Source organism: Chlorocebus sabaeus, chromosome 7, assembly GCF_047675955.1.
Source record: "Chlorocebus sabaeus isolate Y175 chromosome 7, mChlSab1.0.hap1, whole genome shotgun sequence".
Classification (NCBI taxonomy): Eukaryota; Metazoa; Chordata; class Mammalia; order Primates; family Cercopithecidae; genus Chlorocebus; species Chlorocebus sabaeus.
In genome coordinates, this window is record NC_132910.1 from 29,921,833 (window position 1) to 29,939,604 (window position 17,772).

Here is a 17,772-nt window from a genome sequence, read left to right on the forward strand (position 1 = left end):
CAGCCTGACCAACATGGTGAAACCTAGTCTTTACTGAAAATACAAAAATTAGCCGGGCATGGTGGCACACGCTAGTAATCCCAGCTACTCGAGAGGCTGAGGCAGGAGAATTGCTTGAACCTGGGAGGCGGAGGTTGCAGTGAGCCTAGATAATGCCACTGCACTCTAGCCTGGGTGACAGAGTGAGACTCCATCTCAAAAAAAAGAAAAAAAAATTCAGTGCCTGTTTTCATGGAACTTACAGTCTATAATAAAGATAAGAATGATCAATTATATTAAATACCTGGGATTTGGCATTTATTTCATTTAATCTTCACAGTAATCCTATGTTTAGTGTGCTCTTTTCACGTCAACATTATCTGCTGTTGTTAAATGTTAAATGAAAATAAGTCAAGGCAGATCTGAGAAAACTATTGAGTACTAGGTTCGTCTTAATTGTGAAAGTTAAGTGGCCATAGCTGATGGTTATGTATAATTAGTTAGTTTGAGAATGTGGGGTATATATTTCATATTCAAAAGCGAACTCATGCTTCAGTCAGTCAATATTTGTGGTCCACCATTATTCTTAGCATCTAGTCCAACGCCTGGTACGTATTAGGTCATCAATATATAATTGTTAAATTGAGTACTTATTATATGCCAGACATCACTTATTCCGCAAATTGCATTTTATCTGATCTTTGTTCTTAGAAATTATGTAAGGGCCTCTGGAAGAAACAGTAAGATTCTGGCCTACTAAGCTTTAGTGTGCTGTGTCAGTAGACATGGAGTCAGGGAGCCGGGCGCGGTGGCTCAAGCCTGTAATCCCAGCACTTTGGGAGGCCGAGACGGGCGGATCACGAGGTCAGGAGATCGAGACCATCCTGGCTAACACGGTGAAACCCCGTCTCTACCAAAAAAATACAAAAAAACTAGCCAGGCGAGGTGGCGGGCGCCTGTAGTCCCAGCTACTCGGGAGGCTGAGGCAGGAGAATGGCGTGAACCCGGGAGGCGGAGCTTGCAGTGAGCTGAGATCCGGCCACTGCACTCCAGCCTGGGTGGCAGAGCGAGACTCCGTCTCAAAAGAAAAAAAAAAAAAAAGAAATGGAGTCAGGGAACAGTTGGTCAAAACCAGTCTTAGATGAAGAGTTTTTTCCCTTCTCTGACATAATCCCTCTATTTCTACTCTGAACTCAACTTTTATTACCCAGGACATTGCTAATAAGGATGGGTAGTCCCAGGGTTCTGCCCTTGCATTTCTGCTATACTAGAAAATACTTGGATTTTTGAGTCTTTAAATCACAGTTCCAGAACTTACTAGCTGGGTAATTTTTGTAAAGTTGCTTACTCTTAATCTCTCAGTTTCTTCTTCTATAAAATTGAGATAATGCCAACTTCCATGGTCAAGAAGATCAAATTAAAATACTGTGTCCAACAATACCTAAGACAATGAATAAAAGGATAGGAAGCTAGAAACAGGGGTAGTTACATTTACAGTAAAGCTAGTTGGATCGGAAATGTAGAAGATTCTTGGTGCTCCACAGATTTCCCTGACACTCAGCATTTCCTGTGTGCTGACTCTCTTTACTGCAAGTGCTGGTGACCCTGCTGCAGCCTTTATCTGTCTGTGGGAGCTGCCTTGGCCCACACTTGGGTCAGAAAAGAAGTGTCAGGGAGTAACACCCCTGGCGCGGCCCTCAACCAGTGACAGAGGGAGGCCATGGATAAATACCACAGGCTCTTGCCTCCCAAGTGAGACAACTGTGAGGCATGATCTATGCTGCCCCTGAGACCCCCCAGGAATTCTGAGCCCCAGCTGCCCGCAGTGACAACTGACTCACAACACACCCTGTACTGGCTTTCTTTCCTTTTCTGTCTCACTTCTGCACTCACTTCCCAGTGCTTCCTGGGATCCTTGGATCCTTTTCTCAGCATCTGTTTCTGGAGGGACACATCCTGAAATAGGAAGGACTATTTTCAGTAGTCACTATAAAGTAGGAGGTGTAACTGTGTGTAACTTCGTGGGGTTACAGGGTGGAGTAGTTGAAAGAAGAAAACGGAGGCTTTTAGGGTAGAAATCCTCTAGAACAGTGATTCTCTGTGTTGGTGTGCTAGGGAGTCACCAAGCGCTTTGGAAGTGAAATGGAGAGGTAGGAGCACTGGAGTGGCTCAAGTTAGATGACTCTGAGGAGGAAATGAGCCACGGCTTCAAAGTTCCACCTCTTTCTTCAAAGCACAGTTAGCTGAAAACACAAACGAAAATGAATGAGAGGAAGATGAAGAACAGGAGCAATAAGAAGAGGAGGAGGAAATCCCATCTAATTGTATCTACCACATTGCCACTACTTTACATGTATTTCCATGGGTTCTTTGGAAGTGAAGTCCAGGATTTGGGGGCACACAGGGAGTCTATGATTCTAGTAAGCAAGGCAGGAAGCAGTGAAGGCAAATAGAATTAGTGAATGAAATGAGATAGGTTGTGCGAGGCAGGAGAGATTCCAGGGAAGCCAGAGATGGGCTTGCTGGGTGGGGTGAAGGAGATGACAGGCTGTGACTGCCAATGGGATAATAGATCTCAGAAACACAGGTTACCCTGAGTGTTAACGACACTGACTAAGGCAGGTCAAAGGTGGAGGTCTTTAACCCAGGAAATACCTCTGGGGTAAAGGAATCTAAAAGGTTAATGTGGATTCCAATGTCAATACAGATTATGGCAAAGGGCAGGGCAGAGGAGCAGGGCTGATTCCGCTGCCGAAGTAGGCTTGGGAAGTGAGGATGGATCCGGTGAGTCCCGGCACTGAGAACTGCACAGTCTTCAACTGAGCAGAGAGAGTGGGTGAGAGTAATTGGAGGGTGAGAAAGCACACTGGAGGGAGGAAAGACAGCTGGCCGCTCCATCTCACCCGCTGACTTGAGCAGAGAAGATAAGGCTATCATGCTGAAAACAGTTGGGAGAACAGTGATTTCACAGGAGAGCATCTTTCAGGCCAGGAGGTAGAAGAAAGAGGATTTATGTGAATGGGGACTGTGATGGTTCATTTTCTGTGTCAAATTGGCTAGACCACAGTATTTAGTTAAATATTATTCTAATTATTTCTGTGAGCATATTTTTTAGATGAGATTACCGTTTAAATCAGCAGACTTTGAGTAAAGCAGATTACCTTCCATAATGTGGGTGGCTCTCATCTGATCAGCTGGAGGCCCTAACAGATAAAGACTCCCTCTCCTTCCCATTAGGCAGAGAGAATTCTGCCAGCAGACTGCCTTTGGACTTGACCAGCAATACCAAGTCTTCCCTGGGGCTCCAGATGACCAGCTCACTCTGAAGATTTTGGACTTGCCTGCCTGTACAATAGTGTGAGCCAGTTCCTACATAAATCTCTCTCTCTCTCTGTCTCTCTCTCTCTATATATATATATATGTATATGTGTGTGTGAGTGTATTTCTCTCTATATATAATAAATACATATATAATACATACATATACATGTATGAAAGTATATGTATCTCTCTATGTGTATATATAGAATGATTTCTCTAGATACAAGTGTATATATAGAGAGAGCTATTATATAGCTATATATATATAGAGAGAGCTATATATAGAGAGCGCAAATACTACTCAGCCATAAAATGTAAAGAATTAATGGCATTCGCAGCAACCTGGATGGGATAGAAGACTATTATTCTAAGTGAGTAACTCAGGAAGGAAAATCAAACATCATATGTTCTCACTCATAAGTGGGAGCTAAGCTATGAGGACGCAAAAGCATAAGAATGGCACAATGAACTTTGGGGACTCCAGGGAAAAGGTGGGAGGGGGTGAGGGATATAAGACTGCAAATTGGAGGCTGAGCGCGGTGGCTCACGCCTGCAATCCCAGCACTTTAGGAGGCCGAGGCGGGCGGATCACAAGGTCAGGAGATCGAGACCACGGTGAAACCCCGTCTCTACTAAAAATACAAAAAAATTAGCCGGGCGTAGTGGCGGGCGCCTGTACTCCCAGCTACTTGGCAGGCTGAAGCAGGAGAATGGCATGAGCCCGGGAGGCGCAGCTTGCAGTGAGCCAAGATCGCGCCACTGCACTCCAGCCTGGGCGAGAGAGCGAGACTCTCTCTCAAAATAAAAGAAAATAAGGAACTCCTGAGTTATCCCTAGTCCTCCTTGGGTCACTCTGTCCAGCTTCTGATCCCTCTGCTTATTTTAGTTGTGGGCTTTATGAGATCTCCCCAGTATTTGGTATCTGATTCCTAGACTAAATGGTCAAATGTGTGTGATGGGGCAAATGGCCTTAGGATGTTGAATAAGAGCTGAGCAGGTGGTAAACCTGTGACACTGATGTGATGGATGTAGGCATGGTCTCCTTGCAGCCCTGGAGCCCTTCATCAGAGTGGGGTTTCACCCATCTGAGCTGGCAACACGCCCTGTTATTCCCAGGACATCTAGAATTCATCATTTGTGCCTGGATTGTTTATTCACTTCACTCATGCTCCTGAATTCTTTGTAGCAGAGTCATTTCCTGTTTAATTCTCTCCAAACTTTCCCCCTTTGGCCCAGGACTGAGAATTATCTGTTCTACAGTGCATAAAATATTTTTCACAAAGGTAAGCCGTTAGTTATGTATTAGTCTGTTCTGGAAAGTCAAAATAGTTGAGACCTACAGTTGGTCCATGTGATCTGGGAGTGACCAATAGTCATCACAGGTAGTGCACCTACCTAAATCGAATCCGTGTGTATCATTTTCTGCATCGGTAAGTAGATCCACATTTTCCTTTGGGAGGCTCACTTTAATATCCTTCTGCTTCTTTAAGATTGGGAAACCACCCAGGCCTCCCAGCTCTTGGCAAGCAACACTCTGACTTCATGTTGTTACTCAGCATTTTGTTTCTTATTGAAATGCCTGGCTCTGCACAACCGGTTTGTAGATCCCCTGGGCATGCCCAGAAACATAGCAGCCTCAGGAAGACGGAACTGAAAAGAACACACAGTGAGAACAGGAGAAGGGCTTTACAGCTCTGGTCAGCCTGACTCAAACCTGTGTTATTAACCCAGACTCTTGTTGCTCCATCCAGCCCTTCCTCTCTCTTCTGATCACAGTCCTACCCGCCCTTCTAGTAGCAACTCAAAAGCCACCTCACTCAGCCTAATGTAATCTATCCCTCTTCTGTGTTTCTTATAATACTTTTATTTATTTTGTCTTACAAATTTTCCTTGTGTCATACTTACTTATGTATGTATATCTTCCTATGAGGTTGTAAGTGTTCAGGAAAATTAGAATGATCCACTTTAGCTTTTATCCTTCTCCTTGAGCAAAATGCCTTGTACTTATTAAATAAAAATGCTTCAATTGTATGGAATTGAATCAAAACCTAAGAAAATAATCTGCTTTAGTATAGATCTGAGAATGCTGAGTAGTGCACAACTCCTGCCTTCCTTGGGGGGACCTGAAACCTTAGGGGGACTTCAATTACTTCTGGATTTGGTATAGCTTCAGCCAAGGCAAGAATTCCCAGGGTTGCTACGGCCTACAGGAATATCAGCCTCCATTGGTCTTAGTGTCTGGCTTTAAATGATAATGGAACCAAATCACACTGATTTTTTACGTTCGTATAGTAACATCATAAAGATACTGAAAATACTGGCAGTATTAAAGAAGAAAAGCAAATTCATTTCTTTTTTGAAAGATAAATCTCATAAAGGATTAAACTTTTATTATAGATAAGGTGAAATTTGGTAAGTTAAAATGATAATTAGATCCACATTTGTTATCGTGGAAGAGTTTCAAAATGCTTTGTTGGGTGGAAAAAAAAAACCTTCTAAAGTAGTTTTATTATGATTCTTTTTTTTCTGGTAAAAACAAATTTAAAAAGATAACTTCTATATAAAGTATATGTACACATGCCTGGAGAAAGCATTTGGAAAATTATACAGGCATTAATTTCTCCTACATTTAAAGTGTCCATAAGAAAAATTGGACATAGCACAATTGGCTGCTTATTGAATATAATTTATTGAATCACTGTTAGTAATAACCAGAACTGACTGGGAATTGGTCTCATCAGAATGATAAAAAGCTGCTGCTTCCCCTGGCTGTAATGGACTGTACTGCAGGCAGACATGCACAGCAACAGTGATGGGGCGTTAGAGGTGCTGAATACGTGGTGGAAAGTGCAAGGAAGTTTGTGTTTCCTTTTGTAGGTTTTGATCTACCTTTTTAAAATTAAAGCTAGCAACAACCAAATACATTTATGGTTATGAAAGCAAATTTATTGTTAAAATTACTATTTTTAAAATTCTGTTCTACTGTGAGTTTTAACATTTCTGTTTCCATTAAAACATTTTTTTAAAAATTTTAGTTTTAAATGGCAATTTGGCTTAATTTTAATAGGAGATACACTCGTAAAGGACAAAATCTAAAAGGCACATGCTAGTATTTCTAAATGAGAAATTTTTGTTCCATCCCTATGGCCCAGCCATCCTTCTCCAATTTCAACCAGTGTTACCTTACCTGTTTCTTTACATTCTTTTGATAAGTTGAGATTTCTTAGAAATGAACCTATTTTACAATAGTAGAATAGGCTATATACTAAAATGCTAACTGTAGTTATTTTCAAACAATAGGATAATAGGAAATGTTTATCTCTTTATAGTTTTCTGGATTATTTTTTTCCCCAGTTTCCTGCAGTTTCTCCTCCTATTTGCCATACAACAGTCAGAACCACACTTGTGAAGCAAAGACACAGAAAACTGTAATCCTGATTTTGAATTGGAAGTATAATGGAATCATTATATATTTATCTAGAAACAAGAAAACACAAAAACAAAACACTGTTCTGTTCTAATCACTGGAGAAGCCTAAATACAATGACCAATAAAAGGATAAAATAAATCCTTTTATTTAATTCTTTTAATAAAAGAATTAAAGATAATTTCTAAAACCATTTTGTTGAACTCTGTGTGACAGCATGCCTAAATATTACATTGTCATCACTTTTTAATTATTCCATTTCTCTGCTTCTGGTCTTTAGTTTTAGTTAACAGTATGGCAATGCAAAAAAAAAAAAAATTCCTTTTACCTATTTTCTCTTCCTTCCTCTTCCTCAGTCCATACTTCATGAAAAAAATAAATATGCATCAAAGTCATATTCTGAAAAGAAATTTCTTACTAAAATTTTTACTGGGGTTTCTGAGTATAATTTGACTCATTCTAATTAAATCAGATTAATATCTACTATGCTTGGTTCACTAAAGATGTTTTAAGTAAGAGCAATAATAATAGCAAATTCTTAGGATACATTTATCTTGCTGGGTTAGGTAGGAAAAGATTATATTTATTTTTAAAATGAGATATAGAAAAGCTTGGAGATTGGAGGTGGGATAATGGTAATTGTCCATATTTGCATTTTGAAAATACATATTTTTGAACTACTTTCACTATGCCTGGAATCAACTATTTTTCTAGGCCTTTTCCAGATGTGAGAATTTGATCAATAGCACCATTTATCCATAACTACAATGTTATCCGCCTTGGAGTAGACCACCTCAGGCCCAGGAAAACATCAGCTCTGGCCTTGTGGTTATGCCACCTGCAAATTCAACCCCAAATTTTCCTTACTGGGTGTTCTCTTCTGTATCTTCTCTCCCTTTCCTTGTTATTTATCTCATTTTTCTTTCTTTCAGGAGGCCAGTGTAAAGCTAGGGTGGTAGAGTGGAATGAGCACGGATATAGGACTTTGGGAGCCAGGATTCGTATCTAGTTCTCTACTAAACTAGGTGTCTTAGGCAAATCAGCTCAGTATTCTGGTCTCCCTCTCTTTCTTCTTTCCACAAATATTTGCAGAGCTCCTACCTAGTGCTAAAGACTATTCTAGGTGCTAGGATGCAAAGATGAACGAGACATGACCGCTGCACTTTGAGACTGTGTACTTGTTCTCTCCAGCTGTCCCTGAGAAAGCTGCATCTCAAGACAGCAGCTGAAGTGAGTTTGTGGTTCTGCCTACCTGCTGTCTGGCCAGTGAGGAAGTGTGTCTAATGTGGGCACCTACTGGGCTCCTCAGTGCCAAAAGAGGAACCCAGGGATGGAAGACATGAAATATGGTAGGGACACAAGGCTCTGTCAGATGGTGTTAGGGATCAAAAGAGGGCAGCAGTGATAGCAGCGATTTGGTTCGGCATGCCCTTGGACAATGCAGGCTGTGGCTAGGGCCGCTGTGGTCAGAAGGAAAAGTAAATGTGCTTTTCTGGGTGGAACATCAAGTGAAGACAGTTAACCAAGGTAGCATGATTTGTTACGATCGACTGTCTTGAAAGAGTCACAAGAATACAGGCTTACCTTGAGCCTTGGGTTAGAAGGATAATGAGTTTGGAAGTCAAGGAGAGGCCAGTGAATTTCATGCAAATCACTTTAGGAAATTAAACCCCTTATTCTATGGGGCTCTTCTTTCTCTTCCTGGGACTTAGCATTCTTTATGTCTTGACACTTATTGGATGAATGTATGAATGGAAAATCTTCACAGAACTTAAATGTACATTGAGAACACATCACAACCTTGGTGGAAAACTGGGAGACTGGTAATCAAGAGTTGAACATTTTATTTCATGAAATAATATTACATAAAATGCTATAATTGAGTGAATGGTCTCATCAACAATTTTACTCATAGAGAGGGCTCACTGCAAGGCCAGATGGAGTAAAGTGGAGAAGGGAAGAAGACTAGTCCTGTCCCCATGCGTCTCAGGGATTCTCTAAGCCAATGACTTCTCCTATAAGCATGAAAACCTAGGAGGGAGACGTTTATTGCCAGCTCATGAAGGGTGCTGGGTGGGGACAGAAAGAGGATAAGGCTTGGAGGCAACGATTAGACAGTGGAATTTCATTTTCACATTTTGCTGCTTATTTTTGGCCAAGCCAAACATTTTCTGAGACTCAGCTTCCTTTTCTGTAAAATGCCACCTCCCATCCTCTTTTCTGAATTTCTTCCTATTAGAGCAGGGGTCCAGGATCCTGGGCAGTGGACTGTTACTGGTCTGTGGCCTATTAGGAACCGGGTCGCACAGCAGGAGTTGAGCGGCAGGTGAGTGAGCATTACTGCCTGAGCTCTTCCTCCCATCAGATCAGCAGTGGCATTAGATTCTCACAGGAACCCTATTGTGAACTGCTCATGCAAGGCATCTAGGTTGTGTGCTCCTTATGAGAATCTAACTAATTCCTGATGAACAGAGGTGGAAATGTTTTATTCCAAAACCATACCCCCACCCTCACCCCCACCCTCTCTGTGGAAAAATTTTCTTCTAGGAAACCGGTCCCTAGTGCCAAAAAGATTGGGGACCGTTGCTAATTAGAAAATTTACTTGCATTAAAAACTTACTTGGACTGATACATTCTTCTTTGAAAACACAAATACACCCTGCTAGTCCCAGTTTTTTAGTCAAGAGAAACAAAGCATTTTTCCATTCGAACTGGAATCAGCTGATGCTGCAGGTTACTGGAGACAGAGAAGCCTCTAAGTTGGGCTGCACTGGATTGACAGGTATTGAGAGTAAAGATTCAGGAAGAAACTGATGGGCATGTCTGATCATACAGGTGTCTGTGCAGATGACAATAAAGGGAAACTGTTAAGGGCTTGCTGAGGCACTATCAGGAGAAATCCAAGCAATTATATGGGGAGAGAGAGCAGGTCACCTGATGGTGCTAGGAATCCAGACTGAACAGAGAAGAAAGTCAGGGCAAAAGAAAAGCTGAGGGAAGAAAGACCCCTGCTCAAAAGAAGGCCAGACAGACAAATCTTAACATCCTGGCTTGGCTGTTCCTGTGTGATCCTCATTTTTTATGTCTGTAAAATAGTGATTATATGCAACTAAAAGCACTGTTGGGAGGATTAAAATGAGAAGATATGTGTTGATTCTTAGCATGAAGTTATAATAATACTCAATAAATTATAGACACTATTTTATATTATTAGGACTCTTGTATGAAGGACAGGTAAGTTCATGGTTGAAAGTGAAGAAGATGAGAGAGGAATGAAAGAGGAGCTGGGCTGGGATCTGAGGTGATAGCTGGGTTTTCTGCTAGGAAGATATGTCACATCAACAGACAATGTAGATTTTTAATAGGTCATGATAGGGGCTGTGGCATCTGAACTGGCCACAGATGAACCCAGTCTGACTGGGATCCAGTGGAAAATGTAGTACTACAGGTAAGTACCAGGAGTCTGGTTTATAGGACTCTACTGTATCCTCAGGACAAAAAGGAGAGGGAGAGAGGAAAGATGTGCCAGGTTCTGATGACAAGGTCCAGATGTGACTAATTTGCCCAGAAACACGGGGGTAGAAAATTGAGTAAGTAAAAAAAAGATTGAGTGAGTGACAAATGGTTTCTTAGAAATGCAACTCTTTGCCTCCAAACTGTTTAACCCCTGCCATTAGACCCCAGAGAGTTTCAGATTCTTAGAATGTGTGATATACATTCTTTTGTTTTCCCCAAATAGAAATAACTAATAGAAAAGGATAAGACCAGGAGCAGTGGTTCATGCCTGCAATCCTAGCACCTTGGGAAGCCAGGATGGGGGTATTGCTTGAAGCCAGGAGTTTGAGACCAACCTGGGCAACACAGCAAGACCCCAATCTCAGCAAAAAATAAAAAATTCACTGGATGTAGTGGGCATGTGCCTGTAGTTCCAGCTACTCTGGAAGCTGAAGTGGGAGGATTGGTTGAGCCCCGGAGTTTGAGGCTGCAGTGAGCCATGATCATGCCTCTGCACTCCAGCCTTGGTGACACAGTAAAACTCCATCTCTAAAAAAATTAATTAAGTAATTAATTAATCAAATTAAAATTTAAAAGGATAAAACTAATACATACTCCTTGAAAAATGAATAAATACATGAAAATATAGGAAAGTATAAAGTAAAAAATCAGATTTTCGTTCATTTTATTACCAGTGAAGTAAACCTTTTTATAAGTTACTTGGCCATTTCCACTAGTGTGAATTGCTTACTTTACTCTTACATTACTTATTATTATTATTATGTTCACATCAGATGGTAAAGTGCTCACATCTGAACAAGGCTTAAGGGAAGCACATCTCATGTATGAGCATGAACACCCAATCATCACACATATGAACTATGAAAGGATCAACTCTTATGTTACTCGTTTTTATGTTACTCATTTTTAACGATAGGTTGCATGCCTTCCTTACTATAGATTTGTAAAAGGATGGTAAGGATATTAAATCTTTGTCATCTATTTTACTCTTCTGATTTGTTATCTGTGTTTTTCACCTTGTGGTATTATTTCTCACATAGAATTTTTTAAGTTTTTACTTTTCTTTTCAACCAATATTTCCACTTGTTAAGTGCCCTGCAAGATCAGATGGGAGATCCCAAAGATTCAAAATCATGGTGATGGAGATGGAAATATAAAGATGACCAAAAACACAAGAATCTAAATAGAGTTGGCAGATGAGTGGCACAGACAATAGGGATTGAAGTCACTGAGGTCCTAAGAGTGTGCACTGTGGGTTAAGACTCGCTGGGTTTGAATTCTGGCTCTGTCAATCAGTAGCAGTTCGAACTCTGGAAACTTTTTTTTAACCTTCCTGTTCCTTAGTTTCCCCAGCTGTAAAATGTAGAATTTTGTGTAGAACGTAAGATTATTATGATGTTCTGGCAGATTGTAAACTGTCAACAAATGCTAACTATTTTTATTAACTGACAGTTTTTTGTTTTTCCTTTTTAGACGGAGTTTTGCTCTTGTTGCCCAGACTGGAGTACAAGGGCGCGACCTTGGCTCACCGCAACCTCTGCCTCCCAGGTTCAAACAATTCTCCTGCCTCAGCCTCCCAAGAAGCTGGAATTACAGGCATGCGCCACCATGCCTGGCTAATTTTGTATTTTTAGTAGAGACGGGGTTTCTCCATGTTGGTCAGGCTGGTCTTGAACTCCCGACCTCAGGTGATCCACACGCCTCAGCTTCCCAACGTACTGGAATTACAGGTGTGAGCCACCGCGCCCCCGGCCTATCTGACAGTTTTTAGGGCCTGGTAAAGAAATGGGACTAGAACTGTTCCCAGTATGGGTGTGAATGAGACTAGATGAGATAGGAGAGAAAATGCAAACCCAGAGACCCTGGGGGGTACAAGTGGGGTCATGGTCCAGGTGGCTGAATGCCCTGACCAATGTCGCCAAGGTCACCTGGAGGAGTGGCTCTGAGAGGTGGTTAAGAATTACGTGTCAGGGTGACTGAAAGCAACATTAGGGGGGTAACAAAGAAAAGACAAGAAAGAACTCACCAGAATTTCTTCTAGAATGAACAACTTTAAGTAAAAAGAAGAAAGTGGAACAAAAGTATCTCAGCCACTGTGTGAAAGGAAATGAAACTCAAGTAGCAGAGAAAAAAAAGGACTGCCAACAGTTGGTACTGAAGATAAAACATGCCCCAGCTTCACCACAATGGCCAAAATGCGAAAGACTGATAGTAACAAGTATTGACAAGGATGGGAAACAAAAGGAGCTAATTGCTGGTAGGAATGCAAGTCGGTACAAACCTTTTGGAAAACAGTTTGGCACTCTCTATTCAAGCTGAACATATGAAGTCCCTAAGACTCAGCAAGTCTACAACTGAATTTTTGCGGAACAAAAATTCATGTATCGGCTCACAGAAAGACATTTATGCTAATAGCAACAGTAGTCATAAAATCCCCCAACTGGAAACTACCCAAATGCCCATCCACTAGAATGAACAGACACTGTGCTATGTCCTCTCTAGGGAAGACTGCACAGCAATAAGAATGATCACAACATGGATGGATCATACCAAACCGAGCAAAAGTGATGGGCAAAAAGGAGCCTAGTGTGTGATTTAATATGATTCTACTTTCATATAGTTCAAAAACAGGCAGAACGAATTTCAATGTTAGAAGTGAAGATATGGTTACTCTTCAGGGAGGCTGTGAGGGAGTGGCTGTGGAGGCTGGTTTTGGAGGCACTGGGAGTGTTCAGTTTCTTCATTTGGGTGACGACTACATGCTTATGTTTGATTTATACAAAATCCATTACAGTATATACTTACTACTTGTGACTTTTTCTTTATGTATTTAATTTGTCTATTAAAATTTTAAAATATTTGCCTATATTAGAAACTAACAAGTCATTGAAAATCATTTTGTTCACTTACGGAAGGTGTAGTTGGTTTATTGTCAGCTTCACGTTGATACAGAATAATTTTTGAACCTCAGTTTCTATATTTATTAAGTATGGATGATAATACTTTCTTTACAGTAGACAACTTAGGGGAAGAGCTTTGAATGTCATGAAATCCCATACAAATTGCTAGGGAGACAATGTTTTGTCCCCATTCCTGATGTTTCCTTTCCATCAGCACAACAACCTTCAGCTCTCCCAACCTACTGACCATTCTATCCCAGGAGAGTGAAACTGACAAGTCTGTTAAGTATAGAACATCCCTCTTCAATCTTTCCCTCTTGGAATCCGGAGTGTCTAGCATAAAAGGTTATTGAACCATAGAGAGACTGAGTGCATTCTCTGCATTTAGATGGGTAATAAATTACAGAGCTAGAATTTGAACTCAGATTTCTCTCTGATTACACAGACCATGTTTTTAACCATTCCACTGTATTGCCTGCCTCATAAGTAATCTATTATATACAAAATAAAGAGCTGAGTTGTTTGGTACGGGTAAGAATACAATAGGAAATCAGAGAAGGGAGTCTATCTAGGGATTAAAGATGACAACACAGGCTAGGTGCAGTGCATCACACCTGTAATCCCAACGCTTTGGGAGGTTGAGGCTGAAGGATTGCCTGAGCCCAGCAGTTCGAGACAAGCCTGGCTAACATCAGGAGACTCTGTCTCTACACAAAATTTAAAAATTAGCTGGGCATGATGGTGCCCACCTTTAGTCCCAGCTACCCAGGAGGCTGAGGTAAGAGGATTGCTTGAGCATGGGAGGTCGAGGCTGCAATGAGCCATGTTCATGCCACTGCACTCCAGCCTGGATGACAGAGTGAGACCCTGTCTCAAATTTTTTTCTTTTTCTTTCTTTCTTTTTTCTTTTTTTTTGACAGGGTCTCATTCTGTTGCCTAGGCTGGAATGCAAGGCATGATCTTGGCTCCTTGCAGCCTCCGCTTCCCGGACTCAAGCAATTCTCCCCCCTCAGCCTCCTGAGTAGCTGGGACCACAGGCACATGCCACCACACCTGAATAATTTTTGTATTTTTTGCAGAGATGGGATTTTGCCATGTTGTCCAGGCTGTTCTCAAACTCCTGGGCTCAAGCCATCCACTCGCCTCAGCCTCCCAAAGTGCTAATGCTGGGATTGCAGACATGAGCCACCATGCCTGGCAATTTTTTTAAATTTAAAAATTAAATTAAAATTTAAAAGATGATGGCACCAGATTTTTCTATTCCCATACTATATGTGTCAATTCTTGCTAAGTTCTCTCAGTGTAACCCCCAGGAGCCAGTATAGTTAGAATTAGCGCTTACCTCCTTCTAAGCCAGAATAGAAGAGGTGTCTGTTGGTGGCAAAAATACAGTTAACAGGGTTTAATTCCAGTGCCACATGCCAGGGCACTCACACTTAGCCCGTTTCTCCATGGGTTTAGCTGCAGTGTGTCATGTACTGCTGCTGGTGTTTGCCTTTAAATTCTAGACTGCTTTGTAAGCCATTCTAAGATATTAGAAGGGACAGAAAGCTTATTTTCAAGCACCTGAAGTATGAGAATAGGTAAAGGGTATGTTAACAGCATTTCATAAAAGATTATTTTTGAGGTATAATGTTTATTCAATAAAAACATTGATTTGAGATGTTCAGTTAAATGGATTTTGACAGCTTTATACACACATGCAACCACCATTCAAAACAAGATATAGAACATTTTCATCATCCCAGAATCATACTGTATAATTTTGTGTGCATCTGGCTTTCTTTCACTCAGCATACTGTTTTAGTAACTCATTCATGCCGTTGCACTAACCAGTAGTCTGTTTTTATTGCCAAGTAGTATTTAAATTTTTTTTATTTTTTAATTTTTGTGGGTACATATTTATGGGGCACATGAGATATTTTGGTACAGGCATGCAATGTGTAATAATCACTTTATGGAAAATTGGGTATCCATCCCCTCAAGCATGTATCCTTTGTGTTATAAATAATCCAATTATACTTTTAGCTATTTGTAAATGTATAATTAAATGAGTACTGACTATAGTTTACTCATTGTGCTATCAAGTATTAGAGCTTATACATTCTTTCTAACTATTCTTTTTTTGTACCTGTTAACTATCTCCAGCTCCTGCTCACCCCCTCTGCCATTACCCTTCCCAGCCTTTGGTAACCATCCTATTCTCTATCTCCATGGTTCAATTGTTTTGGTTTTTAGAACCCACAAATAATTGAGAATATGCAATATTTGTCTTTCTGTGCCTGGCTTATTTCACTTAACAAAATGACCTCCAGTTATAATCATGTTTTTGCAAATGACAGGATCTCATCCTTTTCTATGACTGAATTGTACTCCATTCTGCATAGGAACCACATTTTCTGTATCTATTCATCTGCGGATGGACACTTTGGTAGCTTCCAAAGCTTGGCTATTGTGAACAGTACTGCAACAAACATGGGGGTGTAAATATCTCTTTGATATTCTGATTTCCTTTCTTTTGGGAATATATGTAGCATTAGGATTGCTGGATCATATTGTAGCTCTATTTTTAGTTTTTTGAGGACCCTCCAACTGTTCTCCTTAGTGGTTGCACTAATTTACATTCCCATCAGCATTGTACAAAGGTTCCTTTTCCACCACATCCTCACCAGCACTTGTGATTGCCTGTCTTTTGGATAAAAGCCATTTTAACTGGAGTGAGATGATATCTCAGTGTAGTTTGGATTTGCATTTCTCTGATGATCAATGATGTTGAGCACTTTTTCATATGCCTGCTTACCATTTGTATATCTTCTTTTGAGAAATGTCTATTCGAATCTTTTGCCCATTTTAAAAATCAGATTTTTAGAACCAAGTAGTATTGAATTGTGTAGATATACAACAATTTGTTTATCCTTTTTCCTGTTGATATATATTTAGGTTGCTTCCAGTTTTGGCTTCTTATTTAAAAAGCTGCCGTGGACATTCTTGTGATGGTCTTTGTGTGAACATATATTCTCACTGTTCTTGGGTAAATACCCAGGAGTGGAACTGTTGAATCATAGGGTAGATATATGTTTATCACTGTGAGAAACTGCTAAACAATTCTCCAAAGGGTTGAACCATTTTAATTCCTACCATCAATGTTGCTCTGCATTCCCGAAGGAAAAGTTTTTACAAAGCCAAACTGCGATGACATCTTAGTAAAGAATATTTATCATGGTGTCTAGGGTGGGAAAAATTTCTGTGGGAATCATTTGGAGGGAGAAAAAAAAACAGCAAGAAGGAGCCGGGGGAGTGGATTGGCATTCACCAAAAAGCATTCACCAGGAAGCCGGCCTAGGGACACCACGTGGGCAGTGGGCTCCATAGCTACCAATCAAGGCTGTGTTCTCTGCTGATGGCATTCATTCCACATGCCAGGCCCTCTGTCTGTGATCCAAGAAATCTGGGCAACTTATTGTTTTTGCTCAAGTTGTACTTCATTGAAATTCTTTTTGAAGTGTCCCTTTTGGTCACAAGTTCCCTTTCTTGTGTGAGAGCCAAGATAGTGAAGCCTAGCACAGCAAGGCTTTTTGAATTTGTGCTGCTGACTTCACCACCAGTTGTGGTATCAGAGCTGGCTAACCTGACCCAGCTCGTGATCAGCTTTCCCCTCAGCTTCTACGAGTAGAGAGCAACTTATTGTTTATCTTTTGACCTCTTCCTCCAGGTTAGTTTTAGCAAGGTTTTTAGTTTGTTTTTTATGCTATTATACTTGAGGGAGGGCAAGGCCTTTGGCACTGCTTTTAAGGTGATTTCATTTTGAGACAAAACCTCATTCTCTGAATGTTTCTTTACATCATCCTGACAGAGGCCAAAAATAGTGTGAAGTAGCCCCCAAAAGAATAAATCTCAGCTTTCTTCAAGCATGGTTTATCCTGTCTGTGTATTCCTTTTAATTCAATTCTGTTAGTAAACATTCTTGCTAAAGTAGGCCGTCCTTATTCCTCAACCAAATTCTATGTGGTAGACTAGGGTCCCAAATTTGGGCACAACTTGGCTTCAACTCCTATAATCTTAACGCTATTCCTCCAATTGGCATTCACTATAAGTGAGAAAGATACAAACCCCTATTTACTTCTCATTCCTTCTCTTTCAATGGAGGGTTTGTCCCTCCTCCTACCAAAAGCAAATTCTTTCATGTATGTTCTGGATTCCATTCTGTCCTGCCTTCTCAGAGAATGTTTCTAACTGGTTATTTGTTACCTGCAGCAGAAACCATTGTCCTCTTAAATCTAGGCTTCTTCTTTCTTGGTATAAAGTTGTTGCTGGGAAGTAGTGGCTGCCTGACCAGAAACGACATTCCCTAACCTCTCTTGCCTTTAGGTGGAACCACATGACTAGTTATTCTCAATATAATATGATTAGAAGTGGCATGGGTCCACCAGCTAGCTTCAAAAGCAAGAATGCTTCTTCTCCCTTTCTTACGGGCGGCGAATATCTGGGTTACCTGTGGCAAATCTGTATGGGTCTACAGCAGCCTCAATTCTTGCCTCCTTAGAAGAAAGAATTCGACCAAGGGCCATAAGGCAGAAAAAGAGATGGAGGCAAGTTTCAGAGTAGGAGTGGAAGTTTATTAAAAAGCTT

General features: G+C 40.7%; 1 long non-coding RNA gene and 1 other non-coding gene across 2 annotated transcripts; one reads left to right on the forward strand and one right to left on the reverse strand.

The window, feature by feature from the left end:
• The first annotated feature begins 1,873 nt into the window (after window positions 1-1,873).
• On the forward strand, window positions 1,874-13,110 carry LOC140711997 (uncharacterized). The gene is made up of 2 exons (XR_012093369.1): window positions 1,874-3,334; window positions 11,717-13,110. It is a non-coding gene; the product is annotated as an uncharacterized lncRNA (long non-coding RNA).
• Window positions 11,011-11,113, reverse strand: LOC119624085 (small nucleolar RNA U13). Its single transcript, XR_005240173.1, has one exon. It is a non-coding gene; the product is annotated as a small nucleolar RNA U13 (small nucleolar RNA).
• Window positions 13,111-17,772: the final 4,662 nt, after the last annotated feature.